General features: G+C 44.0%; 1 protein-coding gene across 2 annotated transcripts in view; it reads right to left on the reverse strand.

The window, feature by feature from the left end:
* Positions 1–27887, reverse strand: part of LOC119954648 (neural Wiskott-Aldrich syndrome protein-like) — a 131923-nt gene that overhangs the window by 60377 nt on the left and 43659 nt on the right. The window contains exon 1 of one of the 2 annotated variants that reach the window (XM_038780007.1): positions 26463–26808. The exons of the other annotated variant lie outside the window; for it this stretch is intronic. The gene's annotated coding sequence lies outside the window, so the exon portion shown is untranslated. Of the gene's footprint in view, positions 1–26462; positions 26809–27887 lie in introns of those variants that run through there. 2 annotated transcript variants of the gene reach the window in all.

A 27887-nucleotide genomic window follows, 5' to 3' on the forward strand; every position in this document is an offset into this window, starting at 1 on the left:
CAGAGGGGGGGGGTGGGGGGGGGGGGGGGGAGAAGAGAAAAAAGGGCGGTACATATACATTTGGGTGCCGGACGGCAATACGCGAATGGATCTGGTGTTGGTGTGAGCCTGATTTTGACCCTCAGTTCAGTATAGAATCTGGCCATTTCCCAACATTGGAGTCTTCGAAATATAGAAATAGGAAGAGATCATTAGGCCCTTTGAGCCTGCTCAGCTATTGATCACTATCATGGCTGATCATCCAACTCAATAGCCTGATCCTGCCTCCCCTTCCCATATCTGATCCCCCTTGCCCCAAGTGCTCCATCTAACTGCTTCTTGAAAACATGCAATCGACTACTGTCTGCAGTAGTAATTTCACAGGCTGACCACTCTGGGTGAAGAAATGCCTCCTCATCTTGTTCTATCCTCAGACTGTGACTCCTAGTATTAGACACCCCCACCATTGAGAACAAACTTCTTGCATCTACCTTATCTAGTCCTGTTTGAATTGTATAGGTTTCTATGCGATTACCCATCCTTCTGAACTCTAGCGAATACAATCCTAACCGATTCAATCTCTCTTCAGAAGTCAGTCCTGCCATCCTAGGAATCAGTTATCAGTTTTATTCAAACATATAACGTTCTTACAAGGGCTCAACAAGGTAGGTGTAGGAAGGATGTTTCCCCCAGGCTGGGAGGGGAGTCATCTAGAAGAACCAGGACACAGACAGGGAGGCATTTCAGTTTGGTATTCTCACCATCTCAGTATACAGGACAACCCCTCCCCCTTGAGGGCTGTGGACCCTCAGTCGTTGAGCATGTTCAAGACAGATTGATGGATTTCTGGAGACTTATAACATCAAGGGATATCGAGATAGCATGGAGGAAAATGGTGTTGACGCAGACGATCAGCCATGATCTAAATGAATAGCGGAGCAGGCTGAACAGCGTCCTCCTGTTCCTATGTTCCTAAGTTAGTTGCAGTTATGATAAATGAGAAGGTTTTTCCATTGTCAAAGATCATATAACTTTTCAAAGCTGGATCTAACGTGTTTGACCAGATATTCTGTGATGCAGCATCTCTTTTAAGGGGTTGCCTTTTAATTTATCCCTCAATTTGTTGATTTAGTTTATTTGGTTACCCAAAAGAAGCACAACAGCCCGCGGATGTAGAGATTTTAGCTTTGTACTTATTAGTAAAAGGGGGACAGAGATTGGGCATGCTTCAGTGCAGCTGGATGTTTTACATTTTAAATGCGTGTCAGTGGGAGTCTATAATTTTATGCTGAGGAGGCAAGATAAATGTATGCCTTATTGTTTTATACAGTTTATTGTTCATTTAATTGTTTTGTCCTAGTACAGCAAGAATGCATATTCAGTTCACTTTCGGAGAGAAGAATCATGTTTTGACACCTCGGAATTTAGTTCAGTTATTATGTGCAAGGGTTCTGTGCTGTCTTGGATCTTAAGCTTCAACTTTTCTTTTAAACTCATATGCTAGCCTGAGCCGTCACTGAGAGTGCAGATGTTCATGATCAGTTGCCGATTTGCACCCCCAATTCTACAGGATGTGAAAGTGATGTCAGCACTTTCCCCATGAGTGGCTTGGGCTAAAGTAGCGATGTGACTAATGGAGGCAAAACTCTTGGCCCATGACTTGAACAAGGAGATCTGGCATTAGTGCGAATGGAAATTTAGTCAGTTTGATTAATTTTAGGTTTTGAAAATGAATTGTTTCTTTTTCTCCAAGTATGATTTATAAGAATAGGTGTATGTTATTCAGCCATTCATTATATCATTGCCTATATCTCTATCTTACCTCCATCTATAGAATCGTTACAGTACAGGAAGCGGCCATTCGGCCAATCAGGGCGGCACCAGCCCTCTGAAGGAGCACCACCTAGGTTCACTCTCCCTTCCTATCCCCACCTAACCAGCACTTTTGAACACTAAGGGGCAATTTATCATGGCCAATCCACCTAATCTGCGCATTTTTGGACTGTGGGAGGAAACCGGGGCACCCGGAGGAAACCCACATAGACACAGGGAGAACATGCAAACTCCACACAGGCAGTCACCACACGGTATGGAACCCAGGTCCCTAGCGCTGTGAGTATTAATGAATGGTAGTAACCATGTGTTACTACTTGCATTAGTTCCATAAATCTTAACAGCCTGGTCTCATTACCACCTCTCTTGGTTTTGAAATTATCAATTGCTTTAACATCCAGGTTTTGGACTCTGATCTGATCTCATTTATGAGAGATCATGTGACTGAAAAATGAAAGCAATCTTGCTTCCCCTTTCGAAAAGGAGTATTTTAATTGAGTCACTAATGGGACCTAAAAATATCTCCAGTCAGAATACTGACTGCATACAAATGTTACGAGGAAACTGCAAAGCTTGGGGGCGGAGAGACAAAATGCTTCTGAACAAGCCAACTAATATATGTTTGAAAACAGAAAATACTCAGCTGGTCCAGCAGCATCTGTGGATCAAGAAACAAAGTTAACATCTCAGGCCTGTGATCTTTCATCAGAACAGAGGAAAGTTAGAAATGAAATTGATTTAAAATAGATCAAATGGGAGAGGGTGGAAAAATAACAAACGTGGTAGTCTGTGAATGGGCAGAAGACATTAAATAACAAAAGAATGGTGGGACAGAGGCAGGAGAGGGGGCAGCATGGTGGTGCAGTGGTTAGCACTGCTGCCTACAGCGCAGAGGACCCAGGTTCGATCCTGCCCCCGGGTTACTGTGTGGAGTTTGCACATTCTCCCCGTGTCTGTGTGGATTTCACCCACCACCCAAAGATGTGTGGATTGACCACGCTAAAGCTGCCCCTTAATTGGAAAAAAATAATTGTGTACTCTAAATTTATATTAGGAAAAGAGGCAGGACTCAGGAGAGATCCGGGGCAAGTATAAAAACAAAATGTATCCAGAGATGTGAATGGTAGAATAACAGTCAAAGCAAAAGTGAGAAAAGCAGTATAGCTGGTTTTAATATTCCAGGCATAATGGGGTAAACAAAAATAGCTGAACTCTATGTTGAGTCCATAGGGCTGTAAAGTACCTCTTTAAAAAGAGACACTGTTCTTCAAACTTGCATGGAGCTTTAATGGAAGCTCAACTGAGGACAAAGGTATTGGTCCGAGAGTAAGGTAGCGGATTAAAACGAGAAGCCACAGGAAATTCAGGGTCAAGCTTGTGGCAAGAACATTGGGTCCCTCAGAGGTTATCCAATCTGCATTTTGTCTCCCCAGTGACAGGAGACCACATTGTGAGCAGTGAATACACTAAACTGAACGCACACGCAAATAACCATTTCACTTGGTAATTTGGACATATATGCTTTTGGGCGGCACAGAAGTTCAACAATTTAAGGCTTTAATTGGTTCCCCATTTTTTTTACTTTTCTTTGCATGTTTTGCTGAACATCCTTTTCTGCATTTTTGCTTTGGGATGACAGTTGTTCATTATTCTACTGTTACACCTCCTATGGAAATACCTTTATTATCCCTCTGGCTCCGCTCCACCAATTCAATTATTTTGTTATTTAATGTCTCCCATCTTCCTTGTTCTTTTTCCACACTTTCCCCCATTTGACCTCCTTAAAGCCCTTCACATTTCTAACTTCCCAGTTCTGATAAAAGAATCAGACCTGAAACGTTAACTTTATTTATTTCTCTTTCCACAGATGCTGGCTGGCCTGCCAAGTATATCCAACATTTTCTGCTGTACAGCATCTGCAGTTTTTAAAAAACTAATATGTTCAGTTGAGCATGGCCAGCAGTTATTCAAATCCAGGAGATTTTGGTTGGGTTGGAGAAGGGTGATATCAAAGAAGGTTTGACTATCTGAATTCCGGGTTATAACCCAGGTTATTCTCTCTTCCAACCTCTTCCATCGGGCAGGAAATACAAAAGTCTGAGAACACGCACTAACAGATTCAAAAACAGCTTCTTCTCTGCTGATGCCTGGCTCCTGAACGATCCTCTTTTGGACTGAACTGATCTATCCATGCATCTTCCCTACTGAGTAGCATGACACTCCAATGCTTCATGCGATATTTATGTCTATGTTTTACACTGCGTATTTATCGTATGTCCTATGTTTTTCATGTATGGAATGATTTGTCTGGACTGTACACAGAACAATACTTTTCACTGTACCTCTATACACGTAACAATAAATCCAAAATTCAAGCATATCAATTTGGGATTTCCAATTTATTTCAGACCAGTACACCTTCCACTGCATTATAAAAGATGCTGTCTATATTAAAAGTTACTGTTGTATCTTGGAGGCTTTGGCTAATTTAGTCAGGAAAGAATGTTTAGTTTAATTTATATTATATTATGTTATTGATATACTACCACTTATCTTACAAAGGAGGTCCACTTCCAGATTTAAACCATTTAATTCAAGTTCCCAAGGAAACAGCCATCAAACTACAAATTTATACACGTTACTGTGGCTTTGAGACAATAGGGTAAGCCACAGGGCAAACAGCAGCAACGGGTCATATCCTCAAGGAAATGTCTTCAACCAACAATTAAGATACTCTTCTTAGATTTCAAAATAACGTGGGAATAATCATCTTGGGTTTGTAAACTAAAATATGGAGACAGACAGATAAATAGAGCTCCATTGAGAGGCAATCCAGAACATGTGCAACCTGCAACAGTTGGTTTAGGGATGCTGTAAACGCATTCCATCTAAAAAGTGCTAAAAATTACAGATACACGAGGAGTTTCACCCATGGTCTGCTTAATTGCCCCCTCTCTTTTTCTTTGCTTCAATTCCTGATTTGACATTTCATTCTTTTTTTCCCAATTAATGGGAAAGTTAGCGTGGCAAATCCACCTACCTTGTACATTTATGGTTGAAGGGGTGAACTACGTAAACACAGGGAGAATGTGCAAACTCCACATGACCCAGGGCCTGGATCGAACCCGGGTCCTCAGCGCCGTTCTATTCTTAAGTGAGTGAAAAGCATCTTCCTTTTCCTCCCTTATGGTCTTTTTTATTCCATTAGTCTACCACCGCTTTCAAAATCCCATTCCCAACACGTATCTAATTTACCTTTGTTTTTGAGTACATTTGCAACACCATCCCAGATTCTACTTATTCAATTTTTACTGTTGTTGGCTGGAACTCTGCTCAAATTTATTTCCTGGACTCATCACAACTGCATTACTCCTACCCAGGTTCCATTCTTGTGACACTGCCAAAGATGTGCGGGTTAGATGGATTGGCCATGCTAAATTGCCCCTTAGTGTCCAAAAAGATTGGGTGGGGCCACAGGGATAGGGTGGAGGTGCGGATTTAGATAGGGTGCTCTTTCCAAGGGCCGGTGCAGACCTGATGGACTGAATGGCTTTTTTGCACTGTAAATTCTATGATTCTATGATGATTCTATCTTCTGCCACTTGGTTTCTTCATGTTTTTACAGTTATCTGTTCTCACTTGCTGCTCTTACTGCGGAGATTGGTACTGGCTTCTCTGCTTCTTTAAGTGCAGTGTTGGATCCAGGACAAAAAAAATCTACTTGGGAGAAGACCATTCTTCCTTTGGCTTCAGTTACCTCTACCTCCACCACTGTCCTGCCTCTAGGCAAGTAACTGGTGTGCTCTTCCATCCTCAGTTTGCTGCTTCTCTGCTGATAATATTTTAATATATGCTGAGCATGCATTGATCTGTTCCTGTGGGCGCCTCTTCTTCACAAAAGAAAGATGAACATGGTAGTTGGAGACTAATCATCGCAGAGTCAGTACATAACTGGGGTGTTTCCTCAGGAAAGTATCATTAATCCAACCACCATCTATGATCTGCCCTCCAACTAAGATCAGGTGTGATGCTGGCAAAGTATACACTACTAGCCTGGAACAGAATCTCAACGTCCTGGTTTGGGCCGACAAATGCCATAAATGCCAGACAATGATCATTTCAAAAGGGGGAAATCCAATTATCTACCCAAAACCTTTAGAAGCACCACAAGTCTTGCGAAATGTTTTGCCTATAAGTTTTATTAAGTCCCCATTCCAACCATTAAATGTCAATATAAAATTATTTAAGCAAAATCTACAGTAAAGCCGATGACATAATATTCTAGGCACAATGGAGTAAATTATACAAATACTGAATGGATTGGTTCAAGGTTCAAGCCAGGACTTGAACACAAAAATTAAAGCAGACACTTCCAATGCTTTGCCAAGGGTGCTGCATTGTCAGAGGTGCCATTATTTGGATGAGATGTTAAACATAGACACCATCCACCCTCTCAGGGAGATGCAAAATAACGCATGGAACGATTTGGCGTAGGGAAATTATCGTGCCCTGTTCCAATTTTTATCCTTCATCAAAAAACAATTTACTGGGCAGCACGATGGCAGCCTACGGCGCTGAGGACCTGGGTTCAAATCCCGGCTCTGGGTCACTGTCCGTGTGGAGTTTGCACATTCTCCCCGTGTCTGCGTGGGTTTCGCCCCCACAAACCAAAGATGTGCAGGGTAGGCGGATTGGCCACTCTAAATTGCCCCTTAATTGGAAAAAAATAATTGGGTACTCTAAATTTAAAAAAAAACAATTTCCTGGACTTCATATTGCTGTTTGCGAGAGCTTGCTGTACACAAACTGGCTGCCGCATTTCCTACATTACAACAGTGACTACACCTCAAATGTATGTATTGATTATTAAGTGTTTAGTGACATTTGGTGGTTGTGAAAAGTACTATACAAATGCAAGTCTTATGATTCACAGGAAAAATATATTTGCCATCACTTTTCAATATTGTGTCCCCACACGAAACAGAAAATGAGTATATGTAGTCAGGTGGCAGGGTGACACAGTGGTTAGCACTGCTGCCTCACAGCACCAAGGACCCGGGCTCAATTCAGGCCTTGGATGACTGGGTGGAGTTTGCACTTTCCCCCCCGTGTCTGCTTGGGTTTCCTCTGGGGGCTCTGGTTTCCTCCCACAGTCCAAAGATGTGCAGGTTAGGTGGACTGGCCATGATAAATTGCCCCTTGGTGTCCAAAGAAGTTGGGTGGGTTGCTGGGTTACAAGGATAGGGTGGAGGCATGAGCTTAAGTAAGCTGCTCCTTCCAAGGGATGGTGCAGACTTGATGGGCTGAATGGCCTCCTTCGGCACTCTCAATTCTATGATTCTATGATTTTACACAAAATAAAACCAGAACTAGTTCAGACAACACATACAATTTGTGTTATGGTTTTGGGTGACAGCCAGGCAGCTTTATCATCAGGATGCTATATCTGGATTTTGTTTTTATTCAGCATAATGTTCTTCCTAAATATTCTTGAATATAGGTACCATGTTCAAATAAATGCACAGCCCAACTATAATCGTTAGAAATATTGCTCCAAATGCGCTGGGTGGGTATTCTCTATAGTTATCCAAAAATGTTTTAAGTAATGCCACAGAAGTGAAAGTTTCCCGAACAGAATAGTGGCCTAGAGATCAATGCTCAACTTCCTTTTCATAACCACAGCGTTATGAACATTTCTTAATGTGCTCGGGCACAATTATGTCATATGCTATAAAATGCACAGAAAAGCACATCAATGGTTTCAAGATTAGCGATCAGTGGTCAGGAAAAGGAACTGAAACACCGCATTTTGAGTCAATTGTTAACCACATGAAAGATACTTATCAGACATGGAGAAATATCATAAAAACTGTTTAGAACTTTGCCTGCATTTTGAAATTACCCGTTAATTCAAATTTAAACTGTTACTCATTTAGTCTACTCGATAATTCAACATTTTCTATCCTAACAGAACAAGAACAGACTTCATTTTTAAAAACCGGTGGGATGTTTTGTAATATGCTCCATGGTCAAATAGCACTGTAAAGGCTCCCACAAAAATATTTCCTTCTGAAAGGTCATGGAACTGTACTCGTACGAGAAAAAAATAGCTACGTTATTCTGTTTTTAGCACATTCCTCATTAACATTCCAATGTTCACAGCAGTATGCAAGTGTTCCTTTTGAACATTACTTTTTAGATTAAAAAAAAATTAACTTTTCAACTTTAAGACCTGGACCACCATAACACATGGGCACATTTGGAAACATAAGCATAGGGCAAGGTTCCCAAATTTCATCAGGGTGGCAGCAAAAAATAATCGGCTGGAGTTCCTCCAATTCAATTTCATATAGTCAGAAGGTACATCTAAAGCCTGAATTTCTTTCAAAGGATCCGAGATAATTTAATTATAAATTCAAAGTAAAAGCATGCTGTGATACTCCTTGTATGGAAAGCTTGGAGCACTAAATGGGATGTTTGAATTCCTGCGGATTTTTAAATAGACTAGCTGTTACTATGCACCCGAAACAGCTATGATCCAAACTCCATTTCCAGAATATTACCTGCAGCAGACACTTGATGTAGTCAATTGAGTTTAGTGGAACTCCCAGATCCCCTAGCTTCGTCCCAAGTATACCTACGTAATTCTTTAAGTTCGTCATTTTTTTCTTTCAACATGCAAAACCACACAAATCAATTTTTACATCAACCATTAATATGATTAATATTCAAAATATTGGAAGGATTTTGCAGCATTATCAGCTTGTGACAACTTACACATAGACTTTGTATAGTTTTGCACTAGAACAGAAGGCTCCAACCTGCAGCTCAGGAGCTGCACATTATTCTTTAACCTCTCACTTGCAGCTCCCAAACTTTTCTAGTTGGATCGCATTAACATGAAAATAAAGTATTATAAAGTTAAGTCACGGAAGAGATATGTTTGCATATAGTTTCAAATGACTATTTTAACGGAAAACATATTGTGCCTTAAACAAATCTGTTCAACTGCACAGCTAAATGATGATTATAGTTAAAGCCTTTGGTTCAAGAAACAGATTTTATGGTTGCAACCGTTATTGTTTCCAAGGTGGTAAATCATCCTGAATGCGGCATTAGGAGCTTTCTTATTTGTAAAAATCTCGGGAATCAATAGCCAAAATATTACCTCAGTTCCATTTGTTATATTCATTTCTATTCATACACTAATACATATTATTATATATGCAAATTATGCATGCTAAAAAAATGCCTGGCAATTTGCCAAGTATTTGGGTTAGAAATGCCGAATTTTAGGGTGGCATGTGGCGCAGTGGATAGCACTGGAACTGTGGCGCTGAGAACCCGGGTTCAAATCCCAGCCCTGGGTCACTGTCCGTGTGGAATTTGCACATTCTCCCCCATGTCTGCGTGTGTTTCACCCCCACAACCCAAAGATGTGCAGGTTAGGTGGATTGGTCATGTTAAAATTGCCCCTTAATTGGAAGAGAAAATAATTGGGTACTCTAAATTAGAAAAAAAAAGAAATGCCGAATTTTCATTTTGTGGCTCTGAAAAGTTCTTGCTTTTTTTTTTTAAAAAGGATTTTTAAAAAGGGATATAAAAGGTTAAAAAAGTTGCTGACCCTGCAACAAGAAGTTCTTTAACTTGCATGAACAAGGCAAGCAATTGTCTAGTTCCTTAACAAAATCAGGCTGAAGAACTGGGATTGAGCAGTGTAGAAACTGAACCAAGATGTGCAAGTTAGAATGTTTAAGTTTATTTGTTTTTGTTAAATTTAGAGAACCCAATTATTTTTTTCCAATTAAGGGGCAATATAGAACATAGAACAGTACAGCACAGAACAGGCCCTTCGGCCCTCGATGTTGTGCCGAGCAATGTTCACCCTACTTAAACCCACGTAACCCGTATACCCGTAACCCAACAATCCCCCCATTAACCTTACACTACGGGCAATTTAGCATGGCCAATCCACCTAACCCGCACATCTTTGGACTGTGGGAGGAAACCGGAGCACCCGGAGGAAACCCACGCACACACGGGGAGGACGTGCAGACTCCACACAGACAGTGACCCAGCCGGGAATCGAACCTGGGACCCTGGAGCTGTGAAGCATTGATGCTAACCACCATGCTACCGTGAGGCCCCTGATAACCCATATTATGCCCCATATAGTGTGGCCAATCCACCTAACTTGCACATCTTTGGATTGTGGGGGTGAAACCCACACAGACATGGGGAAAATGTGCAAACTCCACACAGACAATGACCCGGGCCAGGATCGCTCAGGTCCACAGTGCCATAGGCAGCAGTGCTAACCACTGGACCACCGTGCTGCCTAGAACATTTACGTTTAATGCCAAATCGCATACAGAAAGTGAAGAAAGGGAGGGAAAGAAAGATGTAATTAAAGCAAGAAATAAATGGGAAAGTTAACTAAAACAGTGTTCACTTTGCAAAGGTTGTAAAGTAACAACTAAATCTGAAGGAATGAGATACTTGTAAAAGTTAACTTTTAGTGTCAGAGCGTTCGGTAGTATTTAAGACTTATCACACCATTAAAATGAACGTACATTGGAATGGACAAGTTCTACTATTTTAAGCACATATAATTGCATATTTATCACCTAAATCAGCAACTTCACAACGTTTCATGTGTTTCAATGCAGTCAATGAGATACTGTTTATAGCGAAATTCGAGGAGTAGGGCAACTGTAACAGCAACTTCCTGATTTCCACATTTCACTGCTCATGTGCAATGAAATTTTACACTTTACTAACGGTGGGTGCTGACAGCCTCACTCAACTTTACTGTACATTCCAAAAATTCTGTAATTCCTTGATCATGGATGATATTCAAGTCCACTCATTAGTTCAGCAATATCAACAAGTCTTTCCAAAGCTATTCATTTTTATGGATCAGAAATACTAGATGCTGCACTCCTCAACCAGAAATCAAGGTGATCATTTTACATGCCGAATCGAAAACCCAAACAGAAGGATCATTAATTCTACATTCCAGTCAGTATATTATTCATTAACAATTGGGCGGTCAGATTAATCAGTCAGATTAATTTAAAATGGCTTCCCACATCTTTAGAACTACTTCTTCATCTCCTTCAGCCAATTTCTTTCCCTATCACTAGTTTACCCAAGATATCCAATGGTTAGGGCAGCATAGTGATGCAGTGGCTAGCACTGCTGCCTCAAGACACCGAGGTCCCAGGTTCGATCCTGGCTCTGGGTCATTGTGGAGTTTGCACGTTTTCCCTGTGTTTGCGTGGGTTTCGCCCCACAACCCAAGGATGTGCAGGGTACGTGGATTGGTCATGCTAAATTGCCCCAGTGGACAGCACGGTGGCACAGTGGTTAGCATTGCTGCCTACGGCGCTGAGGACCCGGGTTCGAATCCCGGCCCTGGGTCACTGTCTGTGTGGAGTTTGCACGCTCTTCCCGTGTCTGCGTGGGTTTCGCCCCCTAAACCAAAGATGTGCAGGTTAGGTGGATTGGCCACGCTAAATTGCCCCTTAATTGGAAAAAATTTTGAATAAAGAAATTATGCTAAATTGCCCCTAATTGGAAAAGAAACAATTGAGCACTCCAAATTTATTTTTAAAAAGGATATCCAATGCTTGTGCAACATGTTCCATGAAGGAGTTTATTCAAGGCTTTCCAGATTTGTACCAATTTCTGGAGTGAAATAAGGCAGTAGATTATTCAGTATCTACTTGCGAAGCCAAGTTAGCTGCTACCCATTACACTACGCTCAGATCAGATATTCCTAATTGTATGTAATGATTACTTTATTCTTGATTCAATTACTGAATGACTATTGATTCTATAGTTTCTGCAGCTTATTTTATCCTTCCTGAAAAGAGGCACATGTTGACATTTTTCCTGAATCCTGCTTAGAATTAGTTACAGAACCTCCTATGGAAAATGGACGCTGCTCCTTCAGTGAATACTTTCAGACATTTCTGGCATTTATTATTACCGTATCTTCAATTCAAACCTATTTCCATCCTAGAGGAATCTCAAATCCCCATTGGTCGCCCATTGCTAATACAAGATTAGAACATTTTACTTAAGGGTTCAGCTTCTAAAGCTTTGATTATTTGTTGATCCCCTTTCTCTAAAAATATTCCTGTATTCTTCCATTGGTTTCCCTCACTTTTATCTCTGAAGGGAGACCAAGAGCCAATCCAATCTTCTAGAATCACGTTGCATTGCTACTTGTTTCCCTGCTTTTGAAAGCCAAAAATATTCTATGCACTCCAATCACCACACTCTAATGTCAAATACTGTTTCCATGCAGTATGGCTTAGAGCGCATTCTCGCTACAAATTATGGTACATCTTTATAATCAAAATAAATGGGGGAAAAATTCTAAAATCTATCTTATGTGCTCATTTTAAATGTGTAGAATGCACCAATTTGAATTTAGAAATGCCTAAAAAAAAATCAACTGGTGAAACCTCTAAACTGTAATGCATGTTGTACAACAGAAATTACAGTACATTCACTAAATTTTAAAACCAAGGTTTCTCAGTTAAGGGAATTTTCATAGATTAAGTGGCAGAACAAAGTGTGACCAAAATTCAGAAAATCTCAATTTCTACAATAAAATACATTACAACCTAAATTCGCGCAATGTATCTATTTTTAAATTGCCACTGCATCATGTTTTGCGACATCAGTAAAATATATAATCTGCACATTTAATTCTGCTAGACAACTGTTCAGGAAACATTAAAAGTTAATTTCTTGCTGTAATGATTTTTTATTGGAAGAAAAACTTACAACTCTGAATAAACTCCATTAAGACATTTTGCAATACCAAAGTTATATTCAAAAGTATTCTGCCAGCTAAATGCATATTTCATGCAGATGAGACTAGCTGGCAGGACATCACAAATATTCTGCACCACGCAAGTCCCTGGCAGCTGATTCAGCCATTCTACAACTGAATTTTTAAAAATTCATTTATGGGATGTGGGTGTTGCTGGCTAGGCCAGCATTTATTGCCCATCCTTAATTTGCCCGACAAAAAGGTAGTGGTAAGCAACCTTCTGAAACTGCTGCACTCCATGCTTTTCCAAGTTCCAGGAATTTGATGCAGTGTCTGTGAAGAAATGGCAATATATTTCAATGTCAGGATGGTGAGTAGTTTTGTGGGGAATTTCCAGGTGGTGTGCCTATGTGTTTGCTGCATTTCACAATCAGTGATCTTCCCACTTCTGACTAGATTATATGGAAGGTCATTGATGAAGAAGCTAAAGATGGTTGGGCTGAGGATACTACCCAGAGGAACTCCTACAGTGATATCCTGGAACCGAGATGATTGCCCTCCAACAACTATCTTCCTCCAACCAGCAGAAATATTTTCCAGATTCCCATTGGTTTGTTTTGCTACGGCTTCTTGATACCACAACCCATTAAACTCTGCCTTGTTATGGGCAGTCACCTCACTTCACTTCTGAGCTCTTTTGTCCATGTTTGAACCAAGGCTGCAATGAGGTCAGGAGCCAAGCGGCCCTAGCAGACCCAAACTGAGCATCAGTGAGCAGGTTATTACTAAACATGCACCGCTTGATAGCATTGTTGATGACTACTTCCACACTGATGATCAAGAGTAGACAGACAGGGCAGTAATTGGCCAGGATGGATGTGACCTGCTTTGTATGTATAGGACATACCTGGATAATTTCTATAATCACTAGGCAACATCAATGTTGTAACTAGTACGGGAATGGCTTGGCTAGTGGTGCGGCATGTTCTGGACGACAAGTCTCCAGTACTAGTGCCGGAATATTGTCAAGTTGTAAAGCCGTTGCAATATCCAATGCCTTCAGCAGCTTATAGTGAGATCACATGGTGTGAATCAAATTGGCTGAAGACTGACATCTGTGACGCTGGGGACCTCTGGAGGAGGCAGAAATGGATCATCCACTTGACCCTTCTAGCTGAAGATTGTTGCAAATTGTTCAAGTCTTATCTTTATATGCCGGGCTCTCCCATAATTGAAGATGGAGATATTTGTGGTCTCCTCCTCCAGCGAGTTGTTTATGACTGAATGTTGCAGGACTGCAGAGCTTAGGTTTGATCCATTGGTTGTGGAATCACTTGCTGCTTTACATGCAAGGAGTTCGGAGCTGTTGTGTTACCAGGCTGACACTTCATTTTTAGGTATTCCTGGTGCTGCTCCTTGAATGCCCTCCTGCACTTTTATTGAACAAGAGTTGATTCTCTGGCCTGATGGTGACCCCCTGGCTTAGCGGTAATGGTAGAGTGGTGGCTATGCTACGCCAGGAGGTTACAGATTGTAGTAGAGTACAATTCTGCTGCTGTTGATGACCCACAACTCACGATTGCCCAATATTGAGTTGTTAGATCTGTTCAAGATCTATTCCTCTTAGTACAGTGTTGGTGCACCACAACATGATGGCGGGTGTCCTCAATTTGAAGACGGGACTTGGGACTCCACAAGGACTGTGCAGTGGTCACTCCTACCGATACAGCATAAACAGATGCATCTGCAGCAGGTGGATTATTGAGGATCAAGTCTAGCACGTGAAGTATGCATTTCCCTCGTTTGCTCCCTCACCGCCTGCCACAGATCCAGTCTAGCAGCTATGCCCATTAGAACTCAGCCTGTTCGGTCTGTAGTGGTGCTACTGGGAGACACCCAGCCAGAGTACATTCTGCACCCTTGCCACCCTCAGGCCTTCCTCCAAGTGGTATTCAACATGGAAGAGTACTGATTCGTCAGCTAAGGTGGCAGGAGTGTATTTGACCTAATACCATAAGATCTGATGGGGTCTGGAGTTGAGAATTCTCAAGACAACTCCCTCACAGATGTTTACCACTGTGCCAACACCTCTGCTGTGTCCACCCTGCCGGCGGAACAGGACATACCCAAGGACGGTGATGGTGGTAGCTGGAACATAATCAGTAAGGTATGATTTCACAAGTTATGTTGTTCGACTAGCCTGTGAGACCCTCCTCCCCCAAAATGTTAGTAAGGAGGACTTTGCAGGGTCGACTGTGTTGCATTTGAGGATCTAATTTCCGGTGCCTGGTTCTACTTTTTTTTGCCAATTTCATATAATTTAATATAAATATTTAATATAACTGAGTGGCTTGCCTAGGCCACTTCAGAGTGCATTTAGGAGTCAACCACATTGTTGTGGATCTGGAGTCACATGTAGGACAGACCATTAAAGATGACAGATTAGTGAACTAGATGGATTTGTACAACAGTTTCATGGTCATCGTTAGAATTCCAGATTTTTTTTGGATTCAAATGTGACCGTCTGTGGTGGAATTTGAAGCCAGGTCTCCAGACCCTGGGTTGCTGAATTACTAGTCCAGTGACAATACCACTAAACCACTGGCTCTCCTGGCTTGGTGAACGTAACATCTGAGCAGACGCAGGAGAATTTGTGAATAGAGCTCTCAAGGTGTGTAGAGGACAGCAGGCAAGAAACATTGCAGCAACAAGTACTGGCCAAGAAAACAGTAAAACATAAGGGGCCATGCAATTAGTTGTGTCAGTCATCATGAACATGGTCAATTAAGAGCGACATAGAGAAAGATGATAAATGGCTGATTAGGAACAAAGTACTGCAGAAAATCTTGTTTACTGATCAGCTCTGGACAGGGAAGTGATCAGCTCTGGATAGGAAAGTGAAAAACGAGAAAACTATTACAGGTTTAAAGGACAATACAAGTGTGTTTAACAAGATAAGATGATTGACATCTGTGCCAGGAAGCCGTGAATACAGATTCAATTGTAATGCTACAACACCACGTGATAAAAAATTACATTGTGTAATTATATTTGATGTAAAAGTCCTAATGTATTAGAAAAGAATGTATGGGCTGCAGGAAAGCAATTTAAAAATGTACTGAAAATTCCAATCCACATATTTCCTCCTTTCGATAGAAGTTTGGAATACACTCAGTTTAGCAGTCATATCTGTAGGTGGAGCTGAAATGGGTCATTTCTATTTTAAACACGTCACGCTAACATTAGGTAAAACAGCTGATATGAAAAGCAGTTGTGTGACTGCTAGCTACCTCAAGAACATTTTCCTTTGCCGCAGGCAACCAAAGTCTACTACATCCTAGCATAGCTAAAGGTATGGTTCTCATTTCATAGCAACCCAATCCACCTTCAATCTTCCAACCTGAAAATTTAATGATAGGACACATTTGGATTTGGTTTATTGCCATGTATACCAAGGCACAGTGAAAAGTATTTTTTTGCAAGCAGCTCAACAGATCATTAATCATAGAATTTACAGTGAAGGAGGCCATTCGGCCCATCGAGGTCTGCACCAGCTCTTTGAAAGAGCACACTACCCAAGCCCACATCTCCACCCTCTCCCCATAACCCAGTAACCCCACCCAATACTCAGGGCAATTTTGAATACCAAGGGTGTGGCCAATCCACCTAACCTGCACATCTTTGGACTGTGGGAGGAAACCGGAGCACCCGGAGGAAACCCACGGACACACGGGGAGAATGTGGAGACTCCGCACAGACAGTGAACCAAGCCGAGAATCGAACCTGGGACCCTAGAGCTGTGAAGCAATTGTGCTAACCACCATGCTACCGTGCTGCCCGGTATTAAGTATATGAAAAGAAATGGAAATAAAAGGAAATACATAATAAGGCAATACAAGGTACACATAAACACCGGCATCGGGTGAAGCATACAGGGGTGCAGTGTTAATGAAGTCAGTCCATAAGAGGGTTGTTTAGGAGTCTGGTAATAGCAGGGAAGAAGTTGTTTTTGAGTCTGTTCATGCGTGTTCTCAGACTTTTGTATCTCCTGCCCGATGGAAGAAGTTGGAAGAGAGAGTAAGCTGGATGGGAGAGGTCTTTGATTATGCTGCCCAGGCAGCGGGAGGTGTAGATGGAGTCAATGGATGGGAGGCAGGTTTGTGATGGACTGGGCTGTGTTCACGACTCTGAAGTTTCTTGCGGTCTTGGGCCGAGCAGTTGCCATACCAGGCTGGTTAGCAGCCAGATAGGATGCTTTCTATGGTGCATCTGTAAAAGTTGGTAAGAGTTAATGTGAACATGCCGAATTTCCTTAGTTTCCTGAGGAAGTATAGGCGCTGTTGTGCTTTCTTGGTGGACCAGAACAGATTGTTGGAGATGTGTACCCCTAGGAATTTGAAACTGCTAACCATGTCCACCTCGGCCCCATTGATGCTGATAGGGGTGTGTACAGTACTTTGCTTCCTGAAGTCAATGACCTGCTCTTCAGTTTTGCTGGCATTGAGGAATAAATTGTTGTCGCTGCACCACTCCACTAGGTTCTCTATCTCCCTCCTGTATTCTGACTCGTCGTTATTCAAGATCCGGCCCACTATGGTCATATCGTCAGCAAACTTGTAGATGGAGTTGGTACCAAATTTTGCCACGCAGTCGTGTGTGTACAGGGAGTATAGTAGAGGGCTAAGTACGCAGCCTTACAGGGCTCCTGTATTGAGGAGGAGGTGTTGTTATTTATTCTTACTGATTGTGGTCTGTGGGTCAGAAAGTCGAGGATCCAATTGCAGAGTGAGGAGCCAAGTATTAGGTTTTGGAGCTTTGACAGAAGCTTGGCTGGGATTATGGTGTTGAAGGCAGAGCTGCCGTCAATAAATAGGAGTCTGATGAAGGGGTCCCTGTTGTCGAGGTACTCTAGGGATGAGTGTAGGGCCAAGGAGATGGCATCTGCTGTGGACCGGTTGCGGTGGAATGCGAATTGCAGTGGATTAAGGCGTTCTGGGAGTATGGAGGTGAAGGGCTTCATGACCAACCTCTCGAAGCACTTCATTACGACTGAAGTAAGCGTCACCGGACGGTCGTCATTGAGGCACTTTGCCTGGTTCTTCTTTGGCACCAGTATGATGGTGGTCTTCTTGAAGCAGGTGGGGATCTCAGAGCGGAGTAGGGACAGATTAAAGATGTCCACGAACACCTCTGCCAGCTGGTCCGCGTAGGCTCTGAGTGCACGACCAGTGATCCCGTCCAGACCCGTCGCCTTCCAAGGGTTCACTTTCAGGAAGGCCGATCTGACTTTGGAAGCTGTGATGGTGGGTATGGGTGTGTTATGGGCTGCTGGGGCACTCGACAGTGGATCGTTGGTTTCCTGCTCAAACCAAGCATAGAATGCATGGAGTTCATCGGGGAAGGGTGCGCTGCTGCTGTAGATACTGCTCGGCTTCGCTTTGTAGCCCATTATGTTGTTTAGGCCTTGCCATAACCGCCAAGAGTCTATAACGCTAGTCTGTGACTCTAGCTTGGTCTGATATTCTCTCTTGGCATCTCGGATGGCTTTGCTGAGGTGGTACCTGGATTTCTTGTGTAAGTCAGGGTTGCCTGACTTGAATGCCTCAGACCCGTCCTTCAGTTGGGAGTCAATCTCGCGACTGAGCCATGGTTTCCGGTTGGGGAACATATGTACTGCTTATTTTGGCATGCAGTCATCCACACATTTTCTAATGATGGTGGCATACTCATTTAAGTTGGTCGCCGAGTTCTTAAATATGGACCAGTCCACTGTCTCTAAGCAGTCAAGGAGGAGCTCTTCTGTTTTCTCAGGCCAGCACTGCATGACCTTCTTAGCTGGATTCTCCCGCTTCAGTTTGTTTATATGCCGGGAGAAGGAGCACCATCTTATGGTCTGATTTCCCAAAGTGCGGTCGGGGGATGGAACAGTAGGCACCCTTTATTTTTGAGTAGCAGTGGTCAAGAGTTTTGTCGCCCCTGGTGGGACAGGAGATGTGCTGGTGGAATTTTGGCAGTACACTCTTGAGGTTGGCCTTGTTGAAGTCCCCGGCCACGATGAACAAGGCCTCCGGGTATTCTGTTTCGATAACAGTTTGACCAGCGCCTTCTTCACTTCTGCCTGGGGTGGGATATAGACCGCTGTGATAATGGCTGAAGTGCACTCACGTGGAAGATTGTATGAAATGAAAATGAAATGAAAATCGCTTATTGTCACGAGTAGGCTTCAATTAAGTTACTGTGAAAAGCCCCTAGTCGCCACATTCCGGCACCTGTCCGGGGAGGCTGGTACAGGAATCGAACCGTGCTGCTGGCCTGTTTGGTCTGCTTTAAAAGCCAGCGATTTAGCCGAGTTAGCTAAACCAGCCCCTGGGCTGGCACTTCACGGTCAGGTATTCCAGGTCCGGGGAGCAGTAGGTCGCCACCCATCCAAGCACCAGCACATATGAAAAACTCAGGTATCCCAACCCTGTTGTTACCAGCCGAGTGATTCTCACTTGCAGGATACCTTCACTGGAATGAACAAACCTCAAGTATGGCTGTGCTGGAAGAAAAGCAACCCTCCCCCACCTGTGCAAAATAAGTTGGAAATCAAGAGAGAGCAACAACATTGCATTTGCATAGTTAACGTAAAAACATTCCAGGCACTTCACAGGAACATTACAAACAAAAATGACACCGAGTCACATAAGGAAACATTAACACGGGCGACCAAAGGTTTCTCAAAACAGGGGAATTGGGTGGAGAGAATTCTAAGCTTAGGACCATGGTAGCTCGTGGAATTATTATTGGGGATGCTTACAAGACCAAAATAAATGCAGTACAGATAAAACTCAATGCAGGATTGAAGGAGGTTACAGAGATTGGGAGGAGTGAGGTCATGGAAAGATTTGCAAACAAGGGTGAGAACTATGAAACTGAGGTAATGCTCAACCAGGAGCCAATGTAGTCAGCCAGCATGGGATGATGGGTGAACAGAACCTGATGCAAAGTAGTACACCGGCAGATTTTTGGATGATGCCCAAGCAGACTGGTAGGAGTGTTGTGGACGGGATCAAGAGGGATGCAGAAAGGGCAGCACGGTGGCCTAGTGGTTAGCACAACCACCTCACGGCGCAGAGGTCCCAGGTTCGATCCCGGCTCTGGGTCACTGTCCGTGTGGAGTTTGCACATTCTCCCCGTGTCTGCGTGGGTTTCGCCCCCACAACCCAAAAATGTTCAGAGTAGGTGGATTGGCCACACTAAATTGCCCCTTAATTGGAAAAAATAATTGGGTAATCTAAATTTTAAAAAAAAGAGGGATGCAGAAGTAGAGCTCAGTGTCCTCAGCATACATATGGCAGCATAAAGGAGAATTGGAGACACCTCATGGATGGAGAATTGGAGACACCTCATGGATAGATCCTGGAGGTAATCGTGCAGGAGTGGTAGAGGAACAATTACAGATGATGCCTTGGCTACAAATAGATAGATAAGAATGGAAACAGGCAAATGCAGCCCCACCCAGTTAGATAAAGGTGCAGTGGTATTGGATGTTAAGTAATGGGTTAAGAGACATTCCAATTAGTTGTCTCATTTATGTTAAACATCCAATAATTGACACTGATATGTAAAGGGGCTTCAGGTGGCCTTTGTCAGGTGATGTGATGTTAAAGTTTTGTGCTAAGTCTGTTGAAGGAAATTAAAGGTGTTTTGTGGAAAAGCAGCAGAACCTTTGACTCTTTATACTACAGCAGCTAAACGTCTAACATTGGATGAGTACAGGATGATTAACTGTGACAAAGGTAGCAGACAGTTTGAGAAGGAGGAGGTGAGGAGCTTAATTTTGTCAGCCTCATAAATGCTATTCATAACTTTGATAAAATAAACTAAAGATTTTCTTCATCAACTGACTTGCTCCCCCAAGGTGGCTGATTCAAGGGCCTCATTCTCACCCACCCGTTGAGGGGTTCAGAAACCCACAACACAAATAAATCTGCCCCTCCAAAAGGCGGCAACTGGGGGTTCTGGATGAAGAATAGCAAACAGCTTTAGTGCAAATGTACTTCTGACAACTAATGTGCCCTTGCCAGCAGTTCCTCCACATCCAACAGCATCCCTATATGGCTCCGCTCAACTGACGTCTATCTCCCTATCGTTTCCAATTATCTCCTCACTATCCAACTATATTTAGGGTCAGTTCTACACTTGCTTTTGACTTCCCTGCATGCAATACAACATATCAATTGGCATTTTAAAAAGATAATGAATAGAACATAATTGACATTAGAGATCCCAACACAAGATTTATTGCATTAAACTGTGCAGTCCTTTCTCTGAATGTTATTATGCATGCCACGATAAGGCTAGTAATAAAGATTATGCTCAATACTAAATTTGTTTTATCTAGCATTTTAACAGAAAATATCCCAAATTCATTCCAGTAGAGTGAGGTGGGAGAGGTTGGGGATGGTGGCACGGGTCAAAAGGGAAGCAAGGTCAAAGAACAGTGTCAAGCCACAGAGTTAGAGTTGCCTATCTTGTCCCATGCTGAAATGGGTTTTGAATTCGCTTTTAAAGGCAAAGACTTACCTAGACTTAGTTCCATTGGAACTAAGAGCAGCAAGAACACAAGAGCAGGAATAGGCCATTCAGCCCCTTGAACCTGCTCCACCAACTAGATCATATTAATCTTCTACCTCAATGTAATTTTCCCACACTATCCCAATACCCCTTGATATGTTTAATATCTGGAAATTTATTGATTGCTGCCTTGAGCATACACAATGAGTCTCCACGGTTTTCTGGGGGAAGGAATTACAAAGATTCACCAGTGAAGAAATTCCTCCTTATCAGAGTCCTAAATAACTTGTCTCTTATTCTGAGACTGTGTCCCCTGGTTCTAGACTCATCAATCTTCTTGCATCTACCCTGTTGAGTGCTGTAAGAAGTCTGTCCACTCATTCTTCGAAACTCTTAGGAGAATACAGTACAGGTCTCCTCAATCTCGCCTCATACGTCAATCCTGCCATCCCTGGAACCAGTATGGTGAACTTGCATTGCGCTCCCTCTATGGCTATCCTTCTTCAAGGAAGGAACCCAAAACTGTACACAATACTCCAGGCGCGGTCTTATCAATGTTCTATACAACTGCAGCAAGAATTATTTACTCCTGTACCCAAATCCTCTTGCAATGAAGGCCAGCATACTATTCACCGTCCTAATTTCGTGTACACCTGCATGTTAGCTTTCAGTGACTTATGAACAAGGAAGGCAGTGGCTCCCGAAGGCAAGTGGAAGAGTTTAGTGAAGAAGTTCCAGAGAAATGAGCCAAAGAAATAAAGCCATTATCAAAGGGAAGACTATCCAAGAGATTTTTATTTATTTATTTTTTAAACCAATGTCCGCAGGATGGGATTTATGCTGGAGGAGGTTGCAGAGACATAGGTATGGGAATAAAAGAGACAAAGACTCTAGAGGGTTTTGAAGACAAAGATTATTTTAAATTCAATGTGTTAGCAGATGGGAGTTTCCAGCAGCTGGGTTTTGGACAATTTGAACTTTACAGAGAGTTAAAAGACAGGAATTCAGCAAGGAAAGCATTGAGGTAATGGAACAGATCGGGCAACTGTGGAAAGAATGGACCAGTTACCTTTTTGGGTACAGTACAGTGGGAGAGGTTTAGGGAGCCATTTCCAGCGCAAGAGCCAAAACATTTATAGCTGCAACCACTTTCCATTGTTATAAAGGTTAAGACATGAAGCCATTTGGTGATGTTTCCAGTGTTTAGCTCCATTCACTACTCTTCAAAAACCCATTCCTTGACAGTGAAACACAACATTCACACCGTATAAGTAATTCAGTAATGACCATATCAAACAAGAGAAAGACAAGAAACAAAACATTATCTTCAGTGGCATCATCATTGCCGAGTCACCACTAACAACATCTCAGGGGGTTACTTCACTGAAACACCTATATAAATACTGTACCAACAAGAGTGAGATAGAGGCTGGACACTGAAAAGTGGCTCACCAGCAGACCTCAAAGTCTATTGACAGCTTCAAGTTAGCAGTGTAATAAAGCATTCACCAACCCTGGATTGTTACAGCAGTACGAACAGCTAAAGGACAACATCATCCAATCTTTGTGATTGATGGCATTGCCACTGTACTCACGATCCACCCACAAGCCTATATCAGCAGTTTACAATACTGAAACTCATCAAGGTTTCTTCAACATAAGGTCATAGGAAATAGGAGTAGGCCAGTTAGCCCTTTGAGCCTGCTCTCCCATTCAGTAAGATCAGGGCTGATTGGATTGCGGTTTTAACCCCACTATCCAGCGCATCCTCTCGTTCTTTGCAGATCAAAAATAACCTACCTCCCCTCCTGTAATAACAACAACTCCATCAGCCCACCATTGGGTCCTCCCTAAATTAGTAACATCTACTCTTTCCCTTCAAAACACGCCTCACCTTAGCCTCACCCTTCTTCAGCATTACAGTACAGGTGTGCAAAGTCTCTCCCTCCAATTACTTGCTTTACTCTTTTCTCCCCATAAACCTAAAACTTACCAAGTGTCACATCCCCTCTTTCTCCCAATGTTCCTTTTCACCACTATTGCCACAGGAACCAAAGGGTAAAGGAATTGGGTGGGAAAATGGAGTTGCAATTGAAAGTAAGCCATGATCTTATTAAATAGAGCAGGTTCCAGGGCCGTATGGTCTACTATTTCTCTTCACTCTTGGCATCTCTCTTCTTTCACATCCTAGAAAGCCCAAAAACACAAGTCTACGGGGGAGATATGAAGCAAACAAGGCAAGCAGCAGCGCAATACTTATCTGCTTCAGTGTGGTAGTCACCACTGTTGTATTATATTGTATATATGGGTATTACGGTAAGGCCCCTGTACTACAGGTATGGGGGTAGATCCCCGCCTGCTGTCTCCGCCCAGTAGGCGGAGTATAAATGTGCGTGCTCTCTGTACAGCAGCCATTTCGCCATCTCGGTGTAATAAAGCCTCGATTACATTCTATTCTCGTCTTCTCGTAACTGATAGTGCATCATTCAGTAGGTAAATAAGCTTGGATGTCTGGAATCAATCTGAATAGGGAAACAAGATAGTACATGAGTGGGAAAAGAAACCCCTGAATCCTCACCAGCGTCAGGCACACAAACGGAGAGACATTTGCAGTACTCCAGTGGATGTTCAAAAAGAATGACAATTCAGGAGGTTGGGGTCAGTGGGCAGTTGGTGAGCTGAATGGGAGGATGGAGAGGAAAGATAAGAGTATCAACTAGGACTTGGGCATGGAAGTCTTGAGGAATGGATACACTGGAGGGATATTTGGCCACAACAGGACTGGGTAAAGATGAGTTAAGGCATATGGTATGGGTGCATAGCTAGAGGGGAAAGGGTGTGATTCAAACAAACTCATTTCATGAACACAGGCAAATTTGGACATGCAAAAAGTGCGCTCAATACATCATTTCTCCCAAACCTGCATGACAAGACTATGCTTATAGTGTGGTATATGTAGGAATAACATTTCCATGTACATTAGCCATGTTTTGCAACTCTCTGCATCTCAGAACATTCACGAGTGGCTGCTTTAGCATGGTGAACTAAACAGCTGGCTTGTAATGAAGACTAATGCCAGCAGTGCGGGTTCAACTCCTGTACCGGTCTCCCCAAACAGGTGCATGAATGTGGCGATGAGGGGCTTTTCACAGTAACTTCATTGAAGCCTACTTCTGACATTGTGATTATTATTATTATTTGCACTAATTGGGGCAGCACGGTAGCACATTGGTTAGCACTGTTGCTTCACGGCATCAGGGTCCCAGGTTCGATTCCCAGCTTGGGTCACTGTCTGTGTGGAGTCTGCACATTCTTCCCGTGTCTGCATGGGTTTCCTCCGGGTGCTCTGATTTCCTCTGTAGCCATCTGGGATGGCCACTTACAAAGGGAAACATGGCCACTTACAAAGGCAAGTATGGCCACTTACAAAGAATCACTGGAAATATGGCTAATGCAGGATCCAGACGAACTCGGAGCTTAAGTGTATATTGGCCACTAGAAACCAGACACTATCGAAACCCCCAGCCGATCTGCATTCTAATGGCCCATTTCGCCAGAACAAAAGACTTGTACTCAGGTATCAGATACAGACTCATCGGCGCCACTCCCTTCACTCAGGAACCCCAAACAGCCATGGTCAATGACCGCTCAGGACACGCCCAACCATCAAGGCACCCGCCCCTTTATTGGCTAAAATCAAAGGCAGTAATCAAAGCCTGCCGAATTATTGGGTCCAAAGCTATGGGCCCTCCCAAAAGAGCGCAATACCCCCGAAGGATAAAAGAGACACTGCCATGTGTCGGTCTCTTTTGGCCCCGGCGCACCGGCACTCTCTTGGCCCCGGCTTACGCCTAAAACCAATTGCAGCATCACGACCAGAAGCAAGTTCAAGGCCAACGATCGCTACCAGACGGATGAGCTTAGCAGAAACTAAGTAACTTCTCCCGACCCGGCCATGCAAGATCCGAACAAAGGCCTTGTTCCTCTGCATAAAGCTGGGCGCCTGAAGTTAAGTACAGGTTGTTGTAGTGTTAGGTGTACTTTAGGTTGTCGTGTTTTATGTTGCATATCGAAGTAATTCTTGTGTGTAAATAAAATATCATTGAACTTGAACTAACTAAATGGTGGTTTGGTCTTTGATCGATATCCGGTAAAGCCTTTTGGTGGTATCATTTGATTCCTGGCGACTCTAAAGAGCATCATTATTAATTGGCGACATTACTCCGGTGCCAATTGGCAATACCTCCCATAAGTCCCGAAAGACATGTTTGTTAGATAAGTTGGACATTCTGAATTCTCCCTCATTGTACCCGAACAGGCGCCGGCATGTGGCAACTAGGGGATTTTCACAGTAACTTCATTGGAGTGTTAACGTAAGTCTACTTGTGACAATAATAAAGATTATTATTATGAAGTAACAGACGTTTCAAAACCTTCACTTTATAATAACATCTTGCATTTTAAGATGGCAAACTGCTGCTAAACAATCCACTCAGGAACACACCATGCTGAACACAAGCTAAATGGGTTACTGTTTATCGAAAGCAACTATTCTTATAAGATGGAAATGTTTCCTTCTTGCCTTTGCGGGCACTTTGCAAGAGGCAACCGATAGTTCGGTCATCCTGTCGACACGAATACGACGCAGGTAAACAGGTTTAAATTAAAAAGGACTGCACAGCCCCACTTTGGTGCCAAATTCCAGTTGAGACACGGCGTCTCGTAAAGTTCGGCCAATGCACCAGGCGGTTTATATCTACAGATTTAATTTTAGACTAGACTTTCGGCAAACAGACTACCTGGACGCTCGGTAAACAAGTACAAGATTTCTCCTGTCAAACACCAAAAGCCCCAACAGGAAATCCCCAAAAAATATTTGTCGGGGGGGTAACGAGGGTTTCTGTTTTTTGTTTTAAAAAGCACAAATCACGAAGGGAAGGTTTTTAAAAAACATTAGATGGGGTTGAGCTTTAAGAAGAGGGGATGCGGCAAGGTGTTATGATGGAGAATGGTGTGTGTTTTTTCAGGGCAGCTCCTCATTGCGCAGTGCAATTATTAAACTGAGCCGCTGGCTGGAGGTAGCTTGGCGGCTTTTAGCAGCGGCTCCAAGGGGAGCTGCTGCTTCCTGGCTTGGCCTGGATGGCAGGCGCTGCTTTCACCAGAGGCCCCGGGCTCAACTCCCTGTGAGAGCCCACCACCCGGACAGCTGCCGGCACCGGCTGTGGGCGATGCTCCTGCCGGTGTAGTTAGAGGAGCAGGTACCGGGGGCAGGGCCATTTGCCTTGGATGCGGAACACTCCACCAGGCATTTCCTCCCCAGGCAGTTGAAGAGTCCCTCATTCTCCTGCGGGGTCAGCAAACATCGAGCCGACGTTATTGACCCGGGGCCGGTTGCCGCTCTGCTGGTTGGAACTCATTCTTCTTCTTCTCAAGGCGCAGCAGTCTCCCTTTCCTGTCCGCTTATTTTTTTAACCCCCCCTCTTTCTTTCTCTCTCCCCTTCCTCCTCTCTCAGCTTCTGCTGCCCATGGCCGCTCGGGGTGACCGGGCCGCTGCCTCGCGCTGCCGGCTCCTCGCGCCCCGGTTTAAACTTCTTCCTCAACTTTCAGCCCAACGGAAACCAACATGGCCGCCGGAGCGCACCACCCCAATCCGGGGGGGGTGGGGAGTCAATTACGCCGCACGCTCAACACCGCACCGCCCCCGTCCCGCCTGTTCACATCAAGTCAATCCTCCTCTCCAACTTTGGCGTCCACAGGGACGATTGTAGGAGGGGAATGTCCGCGCGGCGGTTTATTGGCTCTGTCGGTGAGGCAGCCATCCCTGAATGGTGGGGATCTGGTTGACGACGCACAGTTTGGAAGAGGGAAAGAGACTGCGGGGGTGAGGGTGCAGGCAATGGGTGAGGTTTAGGGGAATGTGAGGGCGCAGGCAATGGGTGGGGGGTAGGGAAATGCGGGGGGTAGGGGAATGTGGGGGTGAGGGTGGTGGTAGGGGAATGTGGGGGGTGAGGGTGTGGTGGGAGAATGAGGGGGCAATGGGTGAGGGGGTGGGAGAATGCGGGGTGAGGGGTGCAGACAATGGTTGAGGGGTGGGGGAATGCAGGGGGTAAGGGTGCAGGCAATGGGTGGGAAGTGCGGGGGTGAGGGTGTAGGCAATGGGTGGGGGAATGTGGGGGTGGGGGAATGTGGGGTGAGGGGTGCAGGCAGTGGTTGGGGGGTAGGGGAATGCGGGGTGAGGGGCTGGCAATGGGTGCAGGTGTGGGGGAATGCAGGGGTAAGGGGGCAGGCAAGGGAGAGGGGGAATGCAGGGGTGAGGGGGCAGGCAATGGTGGGAGAATGTGGGGTGAGGGTGCAGGCAATGGGTGAGGGGGTGGAGAATTGGGGGTGAGGGTGCAGGGCAATGGGTGAGGGGGGTAAGGGAATGCAGGGGTGAGGGTGCAGGCAATGTGTGAGGGGGTGGGGGAATGCGGGGGTGAGGGTGCAGGCAATGGGTGAGGGGGTGGGAGGGGTAGGGGAATGCGGGGGTGAGGGTGCAGGCAATGGGTAAGGGGTGGGGGAATGCAGGGGTGAGGGTGTAGGCAATGGGTAAGGGGGTGGGGGAATGGGGTGGATGGGAGTAGGGAATGTGCGGGGGTGAGGGTGCAGGGAATCGGGTGGGTAGGAGGGGAATGGGTAGGTGGGGGGCTGGGTGGAGAATGAGTGGTGAAGAGATGGGTAAAATAGATTT

Source organism: Scyliorhinus canicula, chromosome 20 (genome assembly GCF_902713615.1).
Source record: "Scyliorhinus canicula chromosome 20, sScyCan1.1, whole genome shotgun sequence".
NCBI classification, from domain to species: Eukaryota; Metazoa; Chordata; class Chondrichthyes; order Carcharhiniformes; family Scyliorhinidae; genus Scyliorhinus; species Scyliorhinus canicula.